This window comes from Camelus dromedarius, chromosome 4, assembly GCF_036321535.1.
Source record: "Camelus dromedarius isolate mCamDro1 chromosome 4, mCamDro1.pat, whole genome shotgun sequence".
Classification (NCBI taxonomy): Eukaryota; Metazoa; Chordata; class Mammalia; order Artiodactyla; family Camelidae; genus Camelus; species Camelus dromedarius.
The window spans coordinates 59,412,470-59,436,808 of NC_087439.1; the positions used below are offsets into that span (position 1 = coordinate 59,412,470).

Sequence of the window (24,339 nt, forward strand, 5' to 3'; positions counted from 1 at the left end):
TTTTTTTTTTTTTAAACTGTAGCTGCTAATACTAACCTTCAGATCCCTTAACAACAAGAGAGATTTATAGTTAGGCAGGATTCACTAGGAAAAGGAATCCACTGCTGCTGACTTTAAGCAGTTATTTTTCTGCCTAAAGAATGAATTATTGTGAGGTTCTTATGTAAGTGAAAAAGGTCTTTAAATTATGAGGCATTGCAAAAACCTTAGTTATTGTTTGTTTAATAGACCAGAACACGTAGAGGTTATATACGAATAGAAATAACACTGTTCGGTGCCATTTCCTAGGAAGAAAATGTGCTGTTCTCCAAGACTTCATTGCTCTTCATCCTGAAGTGACATTAATTACTGTTCATCAGTAAAATTCACCACACTCTTCAGAAACCAGTGAGTAGGTCTCTTTAAATATAACCAAAAATAATATAGAAAAATTAAGAAATTGACTCACTTAAAGTTTAAAATTATATTATGTCAAAATAATAAAACTTGGAATCCGGGTTAACTGCAGTGTAAGCCTGGTAATGCCTCCGCTAAGGACAAGGGGCGCTGTGGAGCCAGGGTCGGCTTCAGGGACTTGAGTTCTGCGCAGGCGCAGAAGGCCGCACTCGCAGCAGTGTACTTCACTTGGGTTTATTACGGTCATCTTGAAATTCTTGGTAAATTTTGAAGAAGGGAGTTCACATTTTCATTTTGCACTGACTCCTGAAAATTATGCAGCTAGCTCTGTGTGGAAATGGTGTAGCCGTTACAATGGCCCACGTGGGGCTGAAACGGTAAACCTTTGTTCTGCCTGGATGTCACTAGTTGCGAGCTACCTCGAGAAGGATGTGACCTCACGTCAGGTGAGGAGACGCTCTGCAGCTGAGACCCAGCCTGAAGGAGCTAACAGCTGGGCAACAAGACTTTCTGGAGGGGGACCACGGTATCACCTCCGTGTCCACCCCCGGCACTATTTACTTCATGGTGAGTTAAGATCTTATCACAAGGCTTTAAAGATAACTTTAGTTGCCCAGTTTTCTCCTTCTTCATTATAAGTATGTAAAGATTCCCAGAGTCTAAGTAATTTCTAAAGTCGCTTAATTTCTTAGTGAGAAAATTCCTTAGTGAGAGAACTCAAATTTGTATGAAAGTTACTCCTTCAGACTTATTTTAACTGCATTTTAAGTTTACAATTTTAACATAAATTCAGTGCATTTAAGAAAACAAGACAAGGACTAATTTTCTACCGCTTTTTTAATATGCCACTGACCCCCACAGAAGCCAATACAAAGAGACAGTTTTTAGGCTCTGTCTTTTAAATCAAATTTCACAAACAGTATTTTAGCACACCAGTATCATTTTTGACGCTCTATGGTATGCAAGCAGGATCATAAGCACCCAGCCCTCCTCCCTCCTCTTACCCAGCTCATTTTATTCCATAGCACTTACTTATTTCTAACTTACTATACACATTTGTTATTTTCATTGCCTATCTCCTCCCTCTGCATCATAAGCTCTATGAGGTCAGTGCTTTTTATCAGTTTTGGTTGCTGTTAAATCCCTGGTATGAAGAAGAGTGGTTAACCCACGGAGATGCTCTAAAATAAGTTGTTGAGTGAATGACTGATTAAGTCCATAGAAATTTGTAGAATTGTGCCTCAAAATACAAAGTCCATAAATTCACATTTGCACAGTTCGCAAAGGTCAAGTGCTGTTATGCTATATTTAACAAAAATCAAAATGGAGATGATAACGTAATACTCATAGTCTTAAACATTCCAAATTATTAAAAATAATAACAACATATACCAGTTTGAAACTCAGCTTGTTTGTGAATGATTCAAATCTACTCAGGGTCATGTTTTTGTTGCAATCTAAAGATTATCTTAAATATCTGAGCAACAGATAGAGAAGTTACTCTGATTCTTTTTACATAGAGAAAGACCCACAGAATAGTATCACGTGCTTGTGCAGTATCATGTAATAAAACTGTTTCTATTTTACTGATCAGAATATGATTAAGATCTGATTGTTCGCTGAGACATGAATACTTGAATCCTCAGAGTTGAGGGGTGGAGGTGGGGAAAGAAATGCTAAAGAGAAAAGGATAATAGTCAGGCTAACATTAACATTTAAAGTACATATTTGATATGAAATGTATATCCAAACATTACAACCTCTCTATCAAAAGGTATTTATTCAAGAAATGTAATTAGATAAGCTTACAATTAGGTAAAGAAAAAAGAAGGCACGTGAAATATAAATAGGAGCAGCTCCTGATTCATGTAAACAGGGATTTCCCATTCTAATAGATCATGTTCTTAAGAAAAATCCATTCACTTTTTTCATTCATTCATTCACTTCTCTCTCCATCTACTCCTCTATGACAGCAAGGGTGAAAAATAGTGTATGGCAATTTTATAAAAGTTGGACTAAAATTTGGAAAACTAATGATGCTGGAAGCCCACAATAACTTCATGGTCTACAGAATAGAATTTCTATAAAGTAGATTTATTCAAGACTCAAATCAAAGGACATTAGTTTCTGAAATATGAATGTGTTCTTGAGACAGTTACACCACACTCAGTACATTCTGAGTTATGGCCTTGAGGCTTTGAAAAAAAAAAAAGTCACAGGGTATTACTAGAATTAAGCATAAACTAAGCATAAATAATGTTTAACTATTTCAATTGATCCAGGTAAATCACCATCATTTTGTTGCCATTTAAATTTCCTCTTATTCTCAAATGGATTCTAACTAGTAGAATAAATTCAGCTGAATGTGCTTTAGAGTTTGAGCCAGATGTCCACAAATGCTAGTGTACATCAGAATCATCTGAGATGACTGATAAAAATGGAAATTCATAGACAGGCCTCTTCCCCAGAGATTCATAAATAATAGGACTGGAGGTGCAGTCCACATATTAAGGAACATTGGAACAGATACCTGTGAATTTCAAGTTTTTGCTAGAGTTAGAAATAGTGTTAGAAACAGTATTATATAACAAAGATAAGGAACATTTAATGGATAAAAATGTTATCAAGTATGACTTTTCATAAAATATTCTCTAATACTTCTAGGTCAATGAAAAATATTTCATATCTCCTACCAGTTGTATCCTCCTAACCAGGAAAATTGCCAGTTCAAGTTTGTTCTCCTACAAAATCAAAAGAAACATCTGTGTACTAGTAAGTGCCAGAACAAAAATGATTGGGTAATTTCCTTCTTAGGCTACCAAGCAGACTGATCCTCAGAGAACCTAGACTGGGCACTTGAAAAAGAACTTAAGGGCTTGACTCTGGGCCACTGGACTTTAGCCAAGGCAAACCTGTCTGCTTTCCTCCTCAGAAGGGGCAGTTGTGTTTGCCGTTCAGGAAAGGAAATCACTGATGCCCAGTAGAAAGCCTCCCAGAATTCCAACAGTCCAGCTTTGCAGCAGGCCGAAAGCAGAACATCACTGAGCATACGAAAAACAGATCTCAGGACCAGAGTAAGTCAGCATGAGTCCTGAGAGCTACTTCACATGAGGTTGCTCTAGTCTCCTGCACTGAGAAATTCTCATTCACCCAGCACAAGTATTCCCAGAATACGTCAGGATAGTTCATGGATAACATTCAAGGTCTATAAATAAATAAATCCTAAATAGCACATTTCAATCAAAATGGACAAAATGGACAAATATCTGGGTTTTCTCTAAGTCAGCCCAGCTAAAAGTGTGCTCTTATATGTTCTTTTACACATCTTACTATCTTGTGTTCATTAAAAAATAAATTTCTCCAAATGACTTAGCACACAAGAAACCTTCCCAAAAGAACCTCTAAATGAAGCCTTCTTGGAAAAGACATCTTTCTCATTTCAAACTTAAAGTTTTTTCCTCATCCAGACTCTTTCACACACAAGATTTAGTACAACAAAACTGTATGTTCAAACAGTATTTTATGCATAAAACCAGTCTGGCCTACACGTGCCTACTCTATAGTCCCTTCCTGTTTTTCCAAACTCAGATTATTCTCTTCAATTCCTGGACGTCTATGAATACTAGACCAAGCTACGCAGTTGGAAGGTCAGAAATAAGCCAGGAAATCTAGAAAAAGCTAATAAGGTTATAGTGAATATGTGCGTGTTCACCAAAAGACATATACAAGAACAGCCTTAGAAGAACTTACTCCTAATAGCCAAAAACCAGTAATTACCCAAACGTGTATCAACAGAATGGATAAATAAATGTATGGTTATAATCACACAGCAAGGAGAATCAATGATCTCTAATTATACACAATTAAGTGAAAACACAATGTGGAGCAAAAGAAGCCAATATTATGTTGTTGGTACATACTGTATATTTTTATTTATATAAAGTTCAAATTCAGGAAAAATTAATCTAGGGTGCTATAAGTAAAAATAATGGTTAACTTGAGGGAGGAGGAGAAAATATATTGATTGGATGTTGGCACAGTGGAACTTTTCTGTTGTTAAAAGGTTTTGTTTTTACTTATCTGGCTCCTAACTACATGGGTCTGTTCACTCTGAGAAAATTTATTGTGTGTATTGTACATAAAAGATATATACACATTTCAATATGTACATTATATTCCAATTTTAAAAGTTCATTTTAAAAAATCCTACCATGCTGTGTTACCTCTAAGGAAAATAACTTGAAAATGGGTTAAAGGGGATGAGAGGTAAGGGCAGGGAAAGGTGATACCAGGGAAAGCTAAGAGAAAAAAGGATGAAGATGGAAAATTATCTCATAAAGTGACTGCCAGGCTGTAAGTAAAGGGGAAGGTTTGGAGAATGAGGATAAAATCTAAATGAAAATACTTGGAGAACATCAAAGATCAAGCCCCTCAAAAACCCAAACCAGTTTCTCCCTTGAGGAGAAAATACATATCAAAAATCAAATGCAACCAAGCAAAATAAATGGCATTGTATTCCCCAACTAACCATTTAAAAAATAGCGAGGTCCCTAGCTAATAACATGTAATCTCCCCCAAAATCAGTTGTCCTTTCAATTTAGATGAGATAATGTATTAAAAAGGAGACAGATAAAACATAAGAGGAATTATTTTTTTAAATAAGAAAATAAAACTTTGAAGCATGAGATACTCTAAGCATAATAACAAATTTTTCCAACTAGAAAAATATAAAACATCTATACACCCAAAAACCATGACTGGAAGTAAAGAAATTTTAAAAGAGATTGGGGGAATATCTATCTGCAAGTTATTTGAAAGGCAAAGAGTTAATATACTTGATTTGCTAAGAATACTTACAAACCAATAAAAATGTTTTAACAGAACAATAGACAAAGGACACAATCAGGAATGTCACAAAAAAATACAAGTAAATGAAAAACAAAGACAAGTAAATGAAAAATGAATCAATCTCAATGCATATCAAAACTATTATAGCACTTGCAATTATAAAATTGGCTGGGACTTTAATAAATATTAATAACCAGTATTGGTATAATATAGAAATAATGATGGAGATATAAATACTAAAACTATCTTGGAGGACAATTAATCAAGCTGAATTGAAACACTTTATGTTGTACATACCAGTATATACAGGTCAAGCTTGGCCCTCAGCAATCTTCATAGAGAATCAGGAAGAGGTGGTTGTGTGCAACCAGTGATGATAGAAACTCGGGAATCCAGAAGCTTGCTGGGCTCTTGTTGGGTATAACACCAGTGAGGGAGCAGATGGCTGGGCTTCTCAGGATCTTTGATACAACAGGAGCTGATCCATGAAGGGGCTAAAAAATGAAGAAAATATTTATGACAAACTGATCCAAAATGACCAGCTGCAAAATGACAAAAACCTCTCCTATCTTGAAAATAGGCTCTAATATTATTTTAACCTAAATATCTCTTATCACATCTTAATTATCAAGGAAATTTGTATTTGAATTTGGCAAAATACCAGTTGTGTTCCCTTTGCACCATTTTGCTAAAGGATAAAGTTGCTGTGGGCTTTTTTTCCTATTTACAACAAGGAGAATATAATCAGTGTTTTAAAAATAAGTTTTGAATAAAACAGATACTTTTCAACTATGAAAAATGAGAAGAATCACTGTTTAAAAACGAAAGCAACAACAAAAACAAACAAACAAATAGAACCCTTCACATATAATATACGCTCTAAGTCAAATGCTAAGTTTTGAGGCTTTTCTGGGTTTTTAAAAAATTTTTATGTTGCATTGTTTTGTTTCCTATTCTCTTTTACTTCCAAAGCAACCACTGAGTTAAGCTACGTAAGCATGACAGTTACTGTGTAATGTCTGCGGCTCCAGTGCACAGGTTCTGGAATTAAACTGCCTGGGTTAGGTTCAATTACCATTTCTTCTACTAATAAACTGCATATAAACTACTAATAAACTCTGGGTAAGTTAAATATTTTTCTCTGTGCATCGGTTTCCTCCTCTGTAAAATTAGGAAAATTATAGGAACAGATCTACAAAGTTTTTGTGAAAATTAAATATCACTGTGTAAACACTAGGATGATAGTTATTGATGCAATAAAAGTGCTTCATAAATAGTGTCTGTCATTACACTTACAACTCTTAGCTGTGTCCTCTAATTTGGATAAAAAGCATAGAGCATGATTTGTTGGTGACTACATTTCCAAGAATTCAAACCCCAAAACTATATGTAAATAACAAGAACTCATACTAAATAGAGGAATGATAGGGGAATAACATCATCAAGATGGTGGAATAGGATGCCTCAGATCCTTCTTCCTTCCACAGAAATACTGATTCAACACACGGACTAATTCCCTTTATGAGAAATCCAGGCAGAGTTAAGAGGCTCTTACATCCCAGGAGAGAACAAAATTGACTACATTGAAGCCAGTAGGAAAATTCATGGCACTCTCTTGCCATAATCCCTCTCCCTGGCACAGTACCACACAATTGAAGGAAACGCCAATCTCCGGGTTTCTCCTCGGGAAGGAAAAAAGAACACTGGACCATACATTTAACTTTCTGACTTTTCAGACAGGCTGCCCAGGGGATTGGCTTCTGTCTCAGCTCACTGAGAGTGTTAATGGAACCCCACCTACTCTAGATGCCTGGGGGTCACTGAGAACAAAAAAGCTGGGTGGCACATTCAGGCTCCAGAGGACCCACACTACAGCAGACAAAAGGCAATACAGCTTAGCAGCCTCTGTCTCAGTGGAGAAAGAGAAGAGTGGAATGTGACTGATTTTTCTGGCTTTTTGAGGGCTACCCAAGAGATTGGTTTCTGTACTGCACAACTCAGGGCTCTGACTAGACCCAACATACTACAGATTTCACTGTAATAGAAGAAAAGTACAGGTCAATATTCCTGATGAATATAAATGTATTAACTCCTCCACAGAATATTAGCCAACCAAAGTCAATAGCACATTAAAAGAATCATTCATCATTATCAAGTAGAACATATCCCTAGGATGCAAGGATGATTCAATACATAAAAATCAACTGATCTGATACACCACATTAACAGAACAAAGGATAAAAACACATGATCATCTCAATAGATGCAGAAAAAGCATCTGACAAAACCCAACACCATTTATGATAAAAACATTCCACAAGCTAGGAATAGAAGAAAATTACCTCAACATAAAAAAGGCCAAATGTGACAAGCCCACAGCTAGCATCACACTCAGTGGTGAAATACTGAAAGCTCTTCCTCTATGAAAAGAAACAAATCAAGGATGCCCACCCTTGCCATTTGCAATTGACATAGTACTGGAAGTCCTAGCCAGAGAAATTAGACCCCCCAAAAATAATAATAGGCATCCAAATTGGAAAGAAAGATTAAAATTGTCCCTGTGTGCAAATGATAAATAGAAAACACTGAATATTCCATTTTTTTAAAAAGTTAGAATAAATGAATTCAACAAAGAGGCAGGATACAAAATCAACATACAAATGTCATTTGCTATATGTGGAATCTAAAAAAAAGAAAAAAGAAGACACTAATGGATTAATCTACAAAACAGAAACAGACCCACAGACACAGTAAACAATCTTACAGTTACTGGGGAGCAAGGGGGTGGAAAGGGATAAATTGGGAGTTCAAGATTTGCAAATATTAACTAGTATATATAAAACAGGTAAACAACAAGTTTCTTCTGTATAGCACAGGGAACTATATTCAATATCTTGTAGTAACCTATAATGAAAAAGACTATGAAAATGAATATATATATGCATATGTATGACTGAAACATTATGCTGTACACCAGAAATTGACACATAAATTGACTATGCTTCAATAAAAAAGTCATTTGCACTTCTGTACATTAACAATGAATAATCTGAAAAGGAAATTAAGAAAGTTAACCCATTTACAATAGCATTCAAAAAGAATAAAATACTTAGAAATAAACCAAGGAGGCAAAAGACTTGTACAATGAAAACTATAAAACTTTGCTGAAAGAAATTAATAAGATGCAAATTAATGGAAACACATCTATGTTCATAGATTGGAAGACCTAATATTGTTTAAATGTCTATAGTGATCTATAATGTCCAATAGAGTGATTAAACATCCAAAGTGATCTATAGATTCAATGTAGTCTCTTTCAAAATCCCAATGATTTTTATTTTGCAGAAATATAAAAAATAACCCTAAAATTCATGGGGACCCACAAAGGACCCCAATAGTCAAAACAATCTTGAAAAATAACAAAACTGAAGTCCTTAAACTTCTTGGTCTCAAAATGTATTGCAAAGCTACAATACTCAAAACAATATGGTACTAACTCAATAAAAAAATGTTAAAAACAAAACAAAACAATATGGTAATGGCATAAAAACAGACATATAGTACAATGGAACAGAATAGAGAGCCCCTAAATAATCTCACACATATAAGATCAACTGATCTTTAAGGAGAGTGCCAAGAATACACAATGGGGAAAAGACAGTCTCTTTAACAAATGATATTGGGAAAACAAGGTATCTTAATGCAAAAGAATGGAATTGGACCCTTATCTTACATTATACACAAAAATCAACTCAAAATGGATTAAAGACTTAAACATAGAATCTAAACCTGTAAAAATTCTAGAAGAAAACATAAGAAAAAAATTCATGACACTGGTCCTGACTAGGATTTCTTGGATGTGACACCAAAAACAGAGACAAAAATAGACAAGTAGGATTACATTAAGCTAAAAAGTCTCTGCATTGCAAAGGAAATAACCAATAGAGTGAAAAGGCAATCTACAGCATGTGGGAGAAAATATTTACAAATTGTAATATCTAAAATATATAAGGAACTCCTAAACTCAATAGCAAAAAAAAAAAAAAAAAAAATCAAATAACCCACTTAAAAAATAGGCAAAGGACCAGAATAGATATTTTTCCAAAGAAAAATACAATTGGCCAACAGGTTTATGAAAATATGCTCAACATCATTAATCATCAGGGAAATGCACATCAAAAAGACAATGAGATATCACCTCAAACCCGGCAGATTGACCATTACAAAAAACAAGAACAAAACCAGAAAATAACAAATATTGATGAGATTGTATAGCAGTTTGAATCCTTGTGTACTGTTGCTGAGAATAAAAATGGTGAAGCTGCTATGTAAGAGAATGTTGAGGTTCTTCAAAACATTAAAAAATACTATTACATAATGATCCAGTAATTCCACTACTGGTTATTTCTGAAAGAATTGAAATCAGGATCCCAAATAGATACTTGCACTATCACGTTCATTGCAGCATTATTCACAATAGCCAAGAGGTGAAAATAATGTACAGCCTATTGTCAGGTGAATAGATAAAGAAAATGTCGTATATACATAACATGGAAAATTATTCAGCCACAAAAAAGAAAGAAATCCTGCCATACACTACAACAGGAGTCTTGAGAACACTAGGCTAAATGAAATAAGTCAGTCACAGAAGGATAAGTACTGCATGATTCCATTCATATTATATATCTAAAGTAGTGAAACTCATCTTAGTAGAAACTGGAAGGGTGATTGCCAGGGGCTAAGGGGTGAAGGAAACAGAAAGTTGCTGCTCAATGCATATAAAAAAAGATATCTCATGCAAGATAAAAAAAGTTCTAGAGACCTGCTATAACATTGTACTTATAATTAACAATACTGCATTTCTCAAAAAGAAAATTTGTTAAGAGGGTCAATCTCATGTTATGTTTTTGATCACAAGGATAAAGAGATGATAAATAGATACAGAGAGAGAGAGACAGATAGACAGACAGGTAGATAGATAAAGGAATACTAACTCTACTAGAAAAATTAGGAAAATAGAGGACATGAAGAAACATGAAGAAAGAGAATAAAGAGCCCCTTCTGAAAGGTAATCTCAGAAAAAATCTGGAATTCTCATACACACCCAAAACTTTCGATCTTCTCTCCAAAAAATGTTCACCTTGTGAAAAAAACACATGTACAAGATGGCATTTGAGACAGCCATGTAGTCACTCATGTGGATGCTTATTATAAGCATATAGAACCAGCCTGACTCCTCAGCAACCTAAAACGAGTCTTCCATTTTGTCTGATAACTTTCTTTTTTCCATTTTTGGGGGTAATAAAATGAACATAACATAAAAGTCACCATTTCAACCATTTTTAAGTGTATAGTTCTGTGGCATTAAGTACATTCATAGCTCTTTTCATCTTGTAAAACTGAAACTCTATATCCATTAAACAATAATTTCCCATTCTCCTCTCCCACCATCCCCTGGCAACCACCTTACACTTTTCTGTATATCTTCTTCTTGTCTGTCATCTTTGGAGAAATACCTGTTCAAGTCCTTTGCCCATTTTTTGAATCAGGTTGTTTGCTGTTTTGCTGTTGAGTTTTAGGAGTTCTATAGATATTCCAGATATTAATCCCTTATCAGTTACACAATTTGCATATATTTTCTCTCATTCTTTGAATTGCTTTTTATTCTGTTTTACTCTGTTGATATCTTTTGATGCACAAAATTTTTTAATTTTCATGAAGTCCAATTTGTCTTTCTTCCCTTTTGTTGCCTGTGGCTTTGGTGTCATATCCAAGAAAATCATTTCCCAATACAGTGTTGTGCAGCTTTTGTTCTACATTTTCTCCTAGTTTATAATTTTATGCCTTCATTACTGTCTTTGATACATTTTGAGTTAAATTTTGTATATGGTATAAAGTAAGTGCCCAGTCTTATTCTTTTGCATGTGGATAGCCAGTTTGCCCAGCACCATTTGTCGCAAAGACTGTCTTCTACCCATTGAATAGTCTCTGCACTCTCGTCAAAAATCATTTGGCCATACATGGATGGGTTAATTTCTGGGCTCTCTGTTTTATTCCACTAGTCTCTGTGTCTGTCTTTATGCCATTACCACACTGTTTTGAGGAAGAGTTGATCTATAATGGAAGAATGAGTTATATGACAGAAGTTTGGTTCAAGGATACACCTATTGATAGAAGAAAGAGATGATTCTGATTTATCATGGTGTCTGTCCAAAAAAAGTCCTAACAGATTCCTGCCTGCATTTTAAAGGGAAGGGCTGCAATAAAAGAGTGAGTAAATACAAGTAAAACCTAATAAACAGCAATAAATCACTATAAGGCATTGGAAATGCAAGGCATTAGAGGCATTGGTACCAACAGCTACAGCAGTGATGGGAGTGGGAGCCAGTGCTAAGAGAAGGTGGGGATGATGCAGGCATCAGTGTCCTCAACATCACATATCAGCAGCAGATCACATGCAACTGCAGCAAATCCAGTAGTAGAGTCCTTGATGTGACCATAGGCACTCAACTCCAGAAAGCAACTGCAACTTCTCCCACGTGTAACCACAGCATTATCTTGAGTGGGCATGAGTGAAAACTTCCCTGTCGGGAAGACAGGAAACATTAACACAACGAAGGAAAGCAGGAGAGAAAAGAAAGACTAGTAGCTTACCGTTGATGGTAGGATTTGTGCCTTAAGTAGAGAAAAAAATATCTGCTAAGCAGAAGAGTATATAGCAGAAGAGGGCTGGCCTTCCTAAAGAGTGGGTAAGAGCACAGCTGAGAAAACACTTTCTATTGTATGACTATTACTGAGACTTAATGTATGCTACAAGGCTGCTGTGGCCTGGGAACACTGACATATCAACAAAATTTAAGAGAAGAAACAGCTAGATTTTGGTTCAGCAAGTTTGCTATTTCAGAATTTCTCAAAATAAAGCAAGAAATTTTCAGTTAAAAACCAACCATGTAGTAACAATGATCTCCACATCAGAGATACATTTGGTTATTATACTGAGTGTACAAATTATTGTTTTCCTGGGGGTGTCTGTACCTTTACGCTGACTGCCTTTATTATGTTTCTAGGTAATTGGAGGCTGAGAGCTAGGAAGGATAAACAGTGTTTTAAATGCTTCCATTTGAGAATGAAGTTATTACTGCATTCTAAAGCAAAACTACATATAGTCATATGTTAAAATAAGCAAGGATTTTAAAATGACATATTAACATTTCTAATTCACACTGCTGTTTGTCAATGAATATAAACATATTAAATAGTCAGCAGGATTTGACAGCTGCCCTCTCATAGACATGATTTTTTTTTTTATTCTGCTGATGTTTCAAAATGCAGATGAGGGAGTCAGTAGGCTATCCCCAAAGAGGTCTTACTCAGTATCACCACCTTGATGAGTTAATCACTGGCCAGGAACTGGGCCTCCATTTTTCAGCCTCAGAGACCTGATTTTTCCTGTACATTGAAAAGGTATCATGAACCTGAAGAATGAATTCAAAGTTCACATGGATGAATTCTCAGTGAGAAACAAGACTCTACACAGAACTAGAATATTTGTATCTCTCACCAGGAAAACACACATGAGAAGCCAAATATAATCAGAGATCACTTTTTAAAGAAAGGAATTACTTAGAAAAATTAATATTTATTAGATTCTGCTGAAAGTAGGATTGTGTATCCTCTTATAACAGAAAACAAACTTCAAATGCTTTAGAGGTCAGGCAGGTAACATCAATTAGCAAAAGAATCCTAAATGAAGACTTTGGTTAACAGAAGAGTCACAAGCCCTTGACAAGAGCCACCAGATACTAACCTCTAGCCGATCACTGTAATGATCCAGTGTAGACCCAGTGTTGACAAATCTGATTTTTAAAGAAACTCTGGAACTTCAAACTTTCATGTTTATCTTCAGATTTATAAATGTTGAAAATTCAAATAGAATAATGGCCTCCCAAAGATGTCAAAGTCCTAATCCTGGAAGTTTGTGAAATGTAAACTTACCTGGCAAAAAAGACTTTGTAGATGTGATTCAGTTAAAGATCTTGAGATGATAAAATCATCCTCGATTCTCCAAGTAGGCCCAATTTAATCACAAAGATCCTTAAGGGAAAGAAGGATGCAGGGAAGGATATGTGATGACAGAAGCAAGGGGTCAAGAGAGATATGAAGCCATTTCTGATTTTGAAGATGGAAGAAGGGGGCACAAGTCAAGGACTGCAGGTGGCCCCTAGAAGCTGGAGAAGACAAGGAAACAGCTTGTTCCCTAGAGTCTCCAAATGGAAAGCTACAATTTTTAAAGCCAAGGAAGATCCATTTCAGATTTCTGTCTCCAGAAATGTAAGATAATGCATCTGTGCCGTTTTAAGGCACTTGATTTGTGATATACTGTTACAGCAGTGCTATCAAGCTAATACAATATTGAAAAAAAAAAAACAAAAACCTTCCATTGCTTCCTACCCAAAGAAGAAAGCATTCATCAAATCAATTCTTCTGAGGAATAATACTTCCCTCCTACTTCCAAACAAAACAAAAAAGCAAGACTGAGATGGAGGAAGTACTTCTCTGCTGGTCAGATAAAAGAGATCATACTCAATTCAAGACAGGTTGAATAGTAGGGAGGTCCACGTGCAGGTAGTAAAACAAAAGGAAAAGTGCAGGACTGTGGAATGAATTAAAGAAGAGATAAGAAATAAACCTTCTTTGAGAGCCAAATAAAAGATAAAAAAACATTTGGCACCTTGGTGGCTCTTTACCCAACAGTCTAATTTACTGTCCCCAAACCAGTGGGTATATATGAACATTAATGTATGCATATGTTAGTAGGAGCTACTATATCCTACCTTCTCTCCCTAAAAGACACTCTGTGGTTAAACAGGATTGTGAAACATGCAGCTATGACTCCACTTCAAGATTTACAATACATACTAGAGTCTGAAAATTCTACAGTAGAAAAACTTTTAAAAATCAAATTTATCTGCCCAAAGAGTGCTTTTGTTTTTGCAACTTACCTATTGTCACACTGAGGATTACATGATGTATTGGGTAAGAAAGCCTACTTTGAAATTTTTAAGTTTTTAAACTACTACAACATAGCAAGTAACACAAAGCATTGAACAATGATAGGTCCTGAAGATATATTTGATGAGTATTCAAAACCTTTAAAATCAATGTATATCCTAATTTTCTAGGAGTGAAATTAATTGTTACAATTGACTTGGAGATATTTTACTCCCAAAATAGTTTAAGCTGCACTTTAAAAAAATGTTACTTTTAGCTAGTTCTTACTATTACCTCCAAAATACTAGAAAAAGAATGTGTATATTCAATCTACAAAGTCACAACTTCTATCCTAACAGCATTTTTAAGTTTTGCTTTTATCAATGTCACAAATTAATAGTTTGCATTCTCAAGATACAGCTGTGTATGTCATAATTTACGTTTGTACAACAAAGTCTTACATTTCAGAGACGTTTCCCTTATCTACAGTTATTTCCATGTTTTAAAAAAATTGGAGAAGAAACAGATGTTGAATGATGAAACATATTTTAAACTATTTCAAAAATATTTGGCAGTAAGTGCTGGAGAACAGTGGAAGAACAGCTCTGTATAAATGGCAAGTTTATTTTGCATGTACTTTTCTTGAAAGAAAAATAATTTGAAAAGAGACTAAGGAGAATTATTGATGTGTATTATATAAACATTTATTAATATGGAAAACAGCTTTTAGTGAATATTACATTTCATGGTTTTGAGTCTCTATAAAACTCTATATATCTACTCATACATGTAATATATTTTAAAAATTTCAAGTTTCCTCTGTTTTATTATAATCTGTGATTTTTTTAAATTAACGCAATGATTTTACCATTCCTCCTTACCTTTTAGTTTCTACTATAGACATTAAACTAACCCTTGCACAGAAAATAAACTAATCCAATATTGTTCTACATTATTTTCTGAAAGATTCTTGTGGTTGAGTAATAAGCCAAGTTTCCGGGCATATCTGGTAATTTTGCACAGTATGTTCATTTTATTCCTAGTCATCAAGCTATGTTTCTACATCATTAAATTGCTTTAAACTATCCTTAAGACTATTTTGGTGGATAGATTAAAAGATGATTCCACTGAAAAGAAGCCTGTTATAATATTTCAAAGGTTTTGGAGAGAAAAAGCATTAGCTGGCTTAACTCAAATTTTTTCAATGAATTTTTTCAACCATTTATCACAGGTATAGCCAATTCTGTAGTTTTTTTTGACATACCAGTAACAATTTTATTAAAACAAACTTTCAGGGAACAAAGTTGGTAATATATAGTATAAGCATATATTATCTCAGATTATTTTCCCCTTTGCTAAAATTCTCTAAGATGGCTGCTGAAATCGGTATCATATTATCACTAATTGCAATCATATATCAAAATAGCCAAAATTCAGAGATTGTCTGCATGCCACATCAAAAGAAGTAGCAATTTTGAGGTTCAATTAATGAACCTAATTAATCCAAAACTTAAATTCTTTTCCAGTTGGCCTTGAAGTTTAAGGTTATGTATGATATGGCCAAACTCCAGCAACTGACTGGTTTATGAATAAGCATGCTATATTAACTCATATAATTCACACAGCAAACCTATGAGGTTGGTTATAGTGTCCTATGATAATTCAAGATCCAAAGTTTCTTTATTCAAAAATAATCAGAATTCATTTGGCAATTTTAGCATACTTGTACAAATACACTGTCTTTGTCATTTTATTCCAGAGTTCCAAATTTATGTTTAGAAGTAGTCCTTTTATCCATGACCCCCCAATTGAATACTCCTGCTTAATTATTTAATTAAAATTAAAACAATTCAAATCACAAAGACATCACACAATCATTAGCTGTCAGCTAGATTAAGGCCAATGCAGATATATGTGACATTATGTACATAATTATGGTTGTAACAGTAAAGAACAGAATGTTTCACTTCTGGTCTGCAGCTAAGCCACATCTTCCAATGAAAACATAAACTATATGAAAAGAATGAACAATATTCAAGTTACTTAAAGTGCTAGGGAACTGGAACACATAGTAGCAGCAGCTCGCACATAAATAGGGAGTTCCCATTGTGTACAGAGTACACTTCCTAGAGCTTTGGCTATATTAACTCATATATCTCACACAGCAAATCCATGAGGTTGGTACTGTATTATCCTCTTTTACAGATGAGGACTGAAGCACAGAGAGATTAAATAATTTGCTAAGATCATGCAGTTGGTAAAAGGAGGAGCCATGATTAAAACCCAGACAGCCTGACTTCATAACCCCTGCTCTTAACCAAGTAATGAAGCTTAACCAGACTATTCTGCATTTCTAGAGACTAAGACTTTAGGCAATTGCCCCAAATTTTCTGTCCAACAATTTGGAGTCACATTACCTAGAACCTTCAGTAGAGTGGCTAAACTTACTGATATGATTTCCCTCAACCCTCTTCCCTCCCCTACTTGAAAATTTATCTTAGAGTGCTCCTTTTTTCCTCTATTTTCTTCATTCATTGAAAGAATAGTCTAACTAAAGGTTCCACTTTAGCACTTAATTCCATCCCTACTGTACTCTTCAGATGATCATGATGCATAACTGTCCTCACATTTCTGAACATTTCTGCACATTTCCTCCTTCACTCAAGATAACATATTCACATCTCTACTTCCTTTGATAAAATAAATCTTCCCTCAACTCTGCTCCCCTCTAAAGCTATGATCCTATCTTCACTCCTTTACCTCATGCAATTTTTATTTTAATTAAGGAAAGGTGATTTAAAACAGGGTCAAATCAGTCACTATGATTTAGTTAGAGACCAAAAAAGAAATCACAATATAAATTGTTCAACTGCTTTGATATAAAGAGATCAAGAATAGGAGCTAGAAATCTACCCTGTTCAATGGTACGAATTCTAGGCATTCACAAAATATGAATAACGATACTTACCCCATTGGGTTCTTGGCAGAATTATATGTGATCAAATGTAAGAAAACCCCTCAAACTTATCTTGGAACACAATAAATAATTAGGAAATGTGTTGAATATGAATTATAATTATTATAGTAACAATTAAATTAGAAAATTATTTAATATTAATAAATAAGGAATGAGATCATAATGGATGAAAGAAGAGAACAGGTATGTGAGGGAGAGAGAGACAGATCAAAATGGAGGGAGAGTGAGCAAGACTGTGTAAGCTCTAATCCCCAGAAGGTGATCTGGAATTCATTCATTCAGCAAAAATTTATAGAGAACCTACTACGTTCCAGTCGGTGTTCTTAGCACTTGGGATTCGTCAGTAAACTAAGCAGAGAGAGAGTCTGTCTGTGTCTGATTTTGCCCACTCCAACAAATTAATGTTTCTAAAGAATTGCCATATGTTACTTCCTTGTTCAAAAATCTTCACCAGTTTTTTAATATCTTTACTTTTTTGAACTCCAATCTATTTTTTTAGTCTATCTCTTACTATCTCAACTTTTCCCCTACATGAACTCTCAGGAGGCATAAAAATAAGGCTTTAAGTCTCCCTCTCAGCTTTGTGTCCTCAAATTTGTCACATGTTCCTTATATTCTAGACATTATGCATTTTTACCTCTATTGGATCATTCCTCATGCCATGTCTTTCATTCTGGTTTCCATCTACCAAAATCCAACCTAACGCCGGAGTCCATGGTTTAGCCACATTTGAATTCCCAGCACTTAGGCTAATTAGGTTTGAATTAAACTTGGCTAAAGTCCTCTGAAAACTTCTCCAAACATGATTTTTCCAGCCCCTGAATTTTTATTGGACTTTATATCATTCTTGACCCTTACCACATACAGTCTTTCATTTGACGATTTGATGTAGGTAACTAATCTCCCCTCATTGCTGCAGAAGTCATTTCCCCATTCCAACCTTTTAGTGCTCTACACATGATCAGATTGGTGTCTTAGAAGAATAAACCTAATGCATAACTATTTGATGATTTGCTAACTCACTCAGTGGCACATAATTCCAAGGAAAGCCACCAACGAGATTATAAACTCCTCATTGTCATAAACTGTCTTTGTAGTCAGTACTTACATTCAATGTTTCATCGTCCTGGAACCTGTTGCTGGGGAAGTACTGGAAGGTGCTCATTAAGTAATCTTGAGTTCACAAGATTTGATCTTCTGATGATTACCCTTGGATATTTTATTATTCTCATAAAATCGTCCCAAAAAGTAAAACTCAGATCTTCTCAGTTAAGATAATTTCAACTTTTAAGCACATGCTGTGCTATAATTTAACAGAAATGATAGTTGTTTGTCCAGCTTGGGTCACATTAAATTTCATTGTGTGGGCAAGCATCTGAATGTTTCACAGACAGCATATAAGGGGTGTGAATATTGGTTGGCTTATACTTAGCTTAGAAACTCAAGGCTGCTATGGACAATGATCTAAACCAGCATCATTGTTCCACTAAAAGATTTTGGGCAGAGCTTTAAAATGTCTTGAGAGGGCAGCCAGCCAAACACATGTGCCATCCAGATTTCCAACTCTGGGATATGAGAAAGAAGGAATGCTGCCTGAGCACGCTCAGGGCAGACAGTATACCCAGGGCCACTTCTATCCGCTGGTGGTGTGCCGTTGCCTGGGGTCTTGGCAGCACCCCCCGCTCTGCCTGCTACCACTCTGGGCCCTGCGGCACAGAACATTCCCCCTGAAGGTACATCAGGATCAGGCTGCCTCTGCTTGTCACCAGAAGCCAAAAGACAGTATTCCAGTGCATTCAAAGCAAATGCCATGAGGGATGCCAGGAAAAATGTGAACCTGGGGCCAATTTGGGAAGTAAACCACCTCACAGATTCTTGCTCAGCCTAGCAACAAAAACTCCATCATTTGAAAGCATCAGTGCACACCTCTTTCATGTCAAAGACACCGTAATCACTCTGTATCTTATACTCTATTCTGCTACTTGCAAACAGTTGTTATGCTTATTCAAAAAGAAGGTATTTGCATTCTCCATCCTACTTCCCTTCACAAGAGATAGTCCTAAGGTTGTAAAGGGCAAAAGTGGCATAATACTCCCACATCCACCAGTCAGAAAACAGGGGGGCCAGGTTCTTTGCTGTGTATTAGAAACATATGCCTCTGATCCAAACCATTTGGTTGGTATGAGTCTAAGAATCCAAACATAAATTCCAAATGTTAAGAGAATATGTGATTAAGTTAAAGATAAACAGTTAAAATCCAAACATATTAAAAGTCCAGTTCAAATGTAAATTCCATACAAGTCAAAAATTTGCACTCCCCAATTAATTATTAAAACAGTCCAATTTGTATAGACATTTAACATTCTTTCCAGTGTGCAATAAAATTTATAGGGTAATTTTAATGCCATCTGTACTTTCACTTTTCCCCATCCAAATGGCCACCTTCCTCTCCCCAATCTCAATCTCAAAATCTCTTTGATGTTGGAATTCTGTTCTGATGCCCACTGTTACTTGGATAAATATCTGAAAAATGCCAATATTCTCACAAAAAACTAAACTGATATCACCTATGATATAATAATTACTTGTGCATCAAAAGAATCACTGCCACACAAGTAGTTTTTTTGAAATTTGACATGACTCAATTTGGTAAACATTCATAAATTTTTATTATAGGTTAGTGCCAATGCCAGCCACTATATACAATAAAATAAGCTCCCTTGAGGAGTTAATAATCTAACAGGTAAAATAGACATGAAAATATCTCACTATAACATAAAGTGAACTGCAAACATGTTGTTACAGTGGGAAGAACCATTCATCTTGATGAGGGAATCCAGGTACTGTGTCACACAAGAAGTACCACTTAAGTACCTCAAAACTGGAGAAAAGTCTGTAAAATATTAAATCACTATGTTGCACAGCTGAAACTAATCTAAAATTGTAAATCAACTATACTTCAATTAAAAAAAGAGAAGAAAAATACACCTAATCCCTTTTGTTGTGAAATAAGTATATTTAAGTTCTGTTGGATTAGTTCCTGTTACTTCTGTTGTGAAGTTAATTTCTGTCAATGCAAGAGTATAACTCCAGATGATTAAATAGATAATTCAAAAACTTTGGCAGAGTGATCATCCATCTTATATTTTCTTCCACTGGTCCATAAAAATAAAAATATTTGTTCCAATAATTACCCTATAACGTATAATTGTATGTCCTAAATAATTCATTTACACTGTTGCTTTTTCTCTATAATTTTAAATTACCATCTTTTTTGAACATACATCTTAGCTAACGACACCTGATCATCTTACTGGAAACAGGAGATAACTAATTCAGTAAAAAATAAAAGTGCCCTATCTTTGCTTAACTTAGTAATTCTAGTCCCAGGACTGCTAAAAGAGCAACATGCAGTTTCTTAATCAAATCCGATCCTCAAAATGAAAGACTGTAGGAGGATGATATTTGTTGACTTTTTGTGTGTAAAAAAGAGAGCAAGGTAATGTTAGGATTCTTTTTTAATCATATTGGGATTTTATTCTGTTTGCCTGAAAGAGGAAGGACAGGGAGCTACTGTAGCCCAGAAGATAGCCAAGTGGCCAGAGGGCAATTTGGTGGCACAGTAAGAGCATGCATCAGGAAGCCAGGAGAACTCTTGATGGCCAAATGAGCCAAAGAAAATCACCTGTCAAATCTTGACTTGTTTCCTCAGTTGAAAAGTTTGACCAGATGGCCTGTAAGATCCATGGCCCAACGTCCTACCTCATCTATGCTCTGATAATTCCAACCTCATCCAACCTCATCCAACCTCTGACTCGCACTACCTTAAACAGAGCAAAACAGAGAAGTGAAACTTCTCTGAGTAGAAAAAGAGCAAACTGTGACTCCTACTCTCTTTTTACACACTTTGGGCAAGCGATCTATAATAAACCCTTGGTCCATTTTAGCCCAGAAATGCCTTTGGTGGCAGAACAGTTGCTACTCTAAGGAAAAAGTAGCTAGGAGCTAATTATGCAAACATTAATTTCCCTCTTAAAATGTGAAAAAAAGTAACAATGGTGTAAGCCATTCTAAGATTTTCCATTTTTTGGATTCTTATAGTAATATTCATTCAAGTCTAATTTTCCAAGGTTATTTTTAACCTCACACAGTATGATTATTCTACTTCACTATGGCAACCATATGTCACCAATTTCCCAAGGCAGCCTCAGTTCCAATTGTTTTGTCCTAAATTTAGACCAAGTTTTAAACTTTATCTCTTTTTTTAAGTTTAGAGAATATGATTACCCAGATATTTAATTATTCAGTTTCTCTGTCTTTCCTTTCTGATTACAATAACAAACTTGATATGAGAAGAACAGACTAAAGAGAGACCCAGATTTCCATATTCACATCTTTGTACTTGGCTAATGGTTTCACAAGCTGATGTGGTAACAGAAAAAGTTGGAACTTGAGATAAAATTTACCCATTAAGTGGACACAGATACTGGAAGATATTTTGCTACAGTAACTGACTACACAGAGTTTAGAAGGCCTGCAAAGCAAAGTCAGTATCACTTTATTGTTAGTTGCATTTCCAAGTGAAGATATTAGGGTCCTTATGAGGGAAAAGAAGCCAATTAAGTTCAGGAAGCCAGATAGACTGTTAATTGTCTTCTGGGAAGAATACACAAGGGCCCCAGGATCTTAGTAACTGGACTGAGGTCCCAGTTAGTACTAGGAATCTACACGGAAAGGAGACAGAAAAGGGCAAGGCAGGTCATCAGGTACCAAAAGAAATGCCCAATGCTGGGCACAAGCAGGGAAAATATTTACTTCTCTAATTTCATTTTATGTTGGCTGTAGATATCATGATATTGCACTCTTAAATCCTTCAGTATGCACCTCTAAAATAAAAGTTTTTAAACTTGTGTTACATTCCTCTTTGAAAAAGTGCTGAAAGCTGCAAAGTCAGGAAAAAAAATACATATACATGCAGTGTCTTATAGGTAATTTCAGGGAATTCACAGCTTCCTAGAAAGTCACCCACAGACTTCAATTCAAAACCTTTAGCAAAGAGAGACATGACTTGGCAGGGTGATCTAGGAGGGTAGTGGCCAGCAAACACCAAATCTACATGACTGCTAAGACTGCTTGGATACCCCGCTGTGGGATATCCCAGTGGGGAGGATCCAGTTTCTAGAATTGGGAGGATAATTAATATAGTCAGCCTCCATGGGAAGCTAAGGCTGTTTATTACCATCTTCTGTGTGTCCTGTTTGGTCTAGGGCTGACCTGTGGTATGAAAATAAGTGGGCCCAGCTTTTAGGAGCTGAAACTAGCAAAGGGCAAAAAATAAGGTATCCAATAAGGCTGAGGCAACCAGAAAATCTGCTGCCTGTGCACGATGCCCAAAAGCCACAGACAAAAATAAAGTGGGATTTTAAGGGTCAGACTTGAATAGTAAAGGTCAGAGGAGAGGGTTCTGCTAATGGCGTTGGCAAAAGGTAAAAGAAAGAAAGAAAGATGGTGACCAGATGTTCTCCATTTAGAATCTGTAAAAGGGAAATTACATTACAGTAGTAGGAATTCAGGTTATATAAAAAGAAAATTTTGCATCCAATGAACTTTGTAGAGCATGAGAACTAGTTACTGATGGACACTGTTATTCACCTTCTGTGTAATATCTGAAAATAGGACAGACATTTGTGTGTTTCCAGTGATTTGAATGTAAGATTGTCAGAAACAAGAGATTAAATCATACATATATGGGCATATCCAAATTCCTTGAAACATTGGTTTATCTATATTTGACATTTATTTAATTATAATAATTTTATAATTAGTTTCTAAATCCACTGAATTTCTCTAATCTGACATTTCACCAAACTTTTCTACACAAGATTATTGAGAATAACATTATGCTTATTTTATAGTCAGCATAATCACAGAACTCATTCATCTTCAGTATTCCTATTAATTCATAATAATATATATTAATAAGAATTAATAGTAAAAACATCAAGATGTAGCAGTACCCTTATGTAGCAGTACCCTTATGTATCAGTATTTGAAATTATATTTTTAAGCAAAATGACTCATATTTACATCCAAATGTTGAAAATAATATCTTATATAAAGTACACCCTGGAAAACTATGCAGAAAGTAATGGAAAAGTAAATACAAAAAAATTCTGAAAAGACTGTTAGAAAAGTAATGAGAACTACAGATTGACTAAAAACAGCAGAAAAACCTCCAAAGGATATTTGACATTTGGTCAGTCAGTCAGAAAGGAGAGTTGGCAGTTGGTCAGGAGAAAATGTGAATCATAAAGATCTATCTCCTCCATCATACAATGCATACAAATCAGCTGTCTGCTAGCTAGTTTGTGGTCTCAATTCTAAGAGACAGTAACTACTTTACATATTTGGCTTCATGATCAAACTTAAAATTTCTGTTCTTTCAACTTGTAATATTCGTAGCTCACGGTTACACAGAATTTGGGGTAGAGTGTCACGATCCTCCCCTCCATTCACACCATCTTTTATTTTGGCTGATTGCTGAGGCAAAATTGCCATGTCTATCACCCACAGCAGAAGTCTGACTTTTAGCCAAATGTTAGGAAGCACAGTAGTGACTGCTATAGCAACAGACTAAACAAACGGTCTAAAAGGCAGAGTTAGAGAAAGATGTAAGCAATTCCAAATACAGGGAGGTATGAAAGTAGTAGAATTTTCAAACATAACCCCATAACCCCATAACTCTGAGAATCCACATCAGAGTTAATGATATTCTTCATAAAAATATAATTTTTGTCTATAATTGTTTTACCAATATTATCAACTACAAATTGGTTAAATGATTTAACCTTAATTTCTAAAAAACTACAAATTCAAAGAATACATAGTTTCAAAATAAGAATTCTAATCCAAAGTTTCCATATGCTAACTCTTTAAGTAAGATTATAGACAAATAATTTGAAATTACTCCATTCCTTTAGAGCTGTTCCCTGCTAGCCTTCCAGTTGAAAAGGAAAATATTAGCAGCACCAAATGTAAGCCACAAAGGAAAAAAAGACACCACCTGACCAGACTCTACTTCCTTCAGTTTACTTCTCTGAAAGCTTTTAGTTTCCTTAATCCTTTCA

The 24,339-nt window shown here is 35.2% G+C and overlaps 1 protein-coding gene across 2 annotated transcripts in view; it reads right to left on the reverse strand.

Annotated features, from left to right (window-relative positions):
- The window catches only part of COL5A2 (collagen type V alpha 2 chain), a 288,262-nt gene that overhangs the window by 156,148 nt on the left and 107,775 nt on the right, over positions 1-24,339 (reverse strand). For both annotated transcript variants that reach the window (XM_064484975.1, XM_031451781.2), the window contains one exon: positions 5,542-5,738. The gene's annotated coding sequence lies outside the window, so the exon portion shown is untranslated. The remainder of the gene's footprint in view (positions 1-5,541; positions 5,739-24,339) is intronic.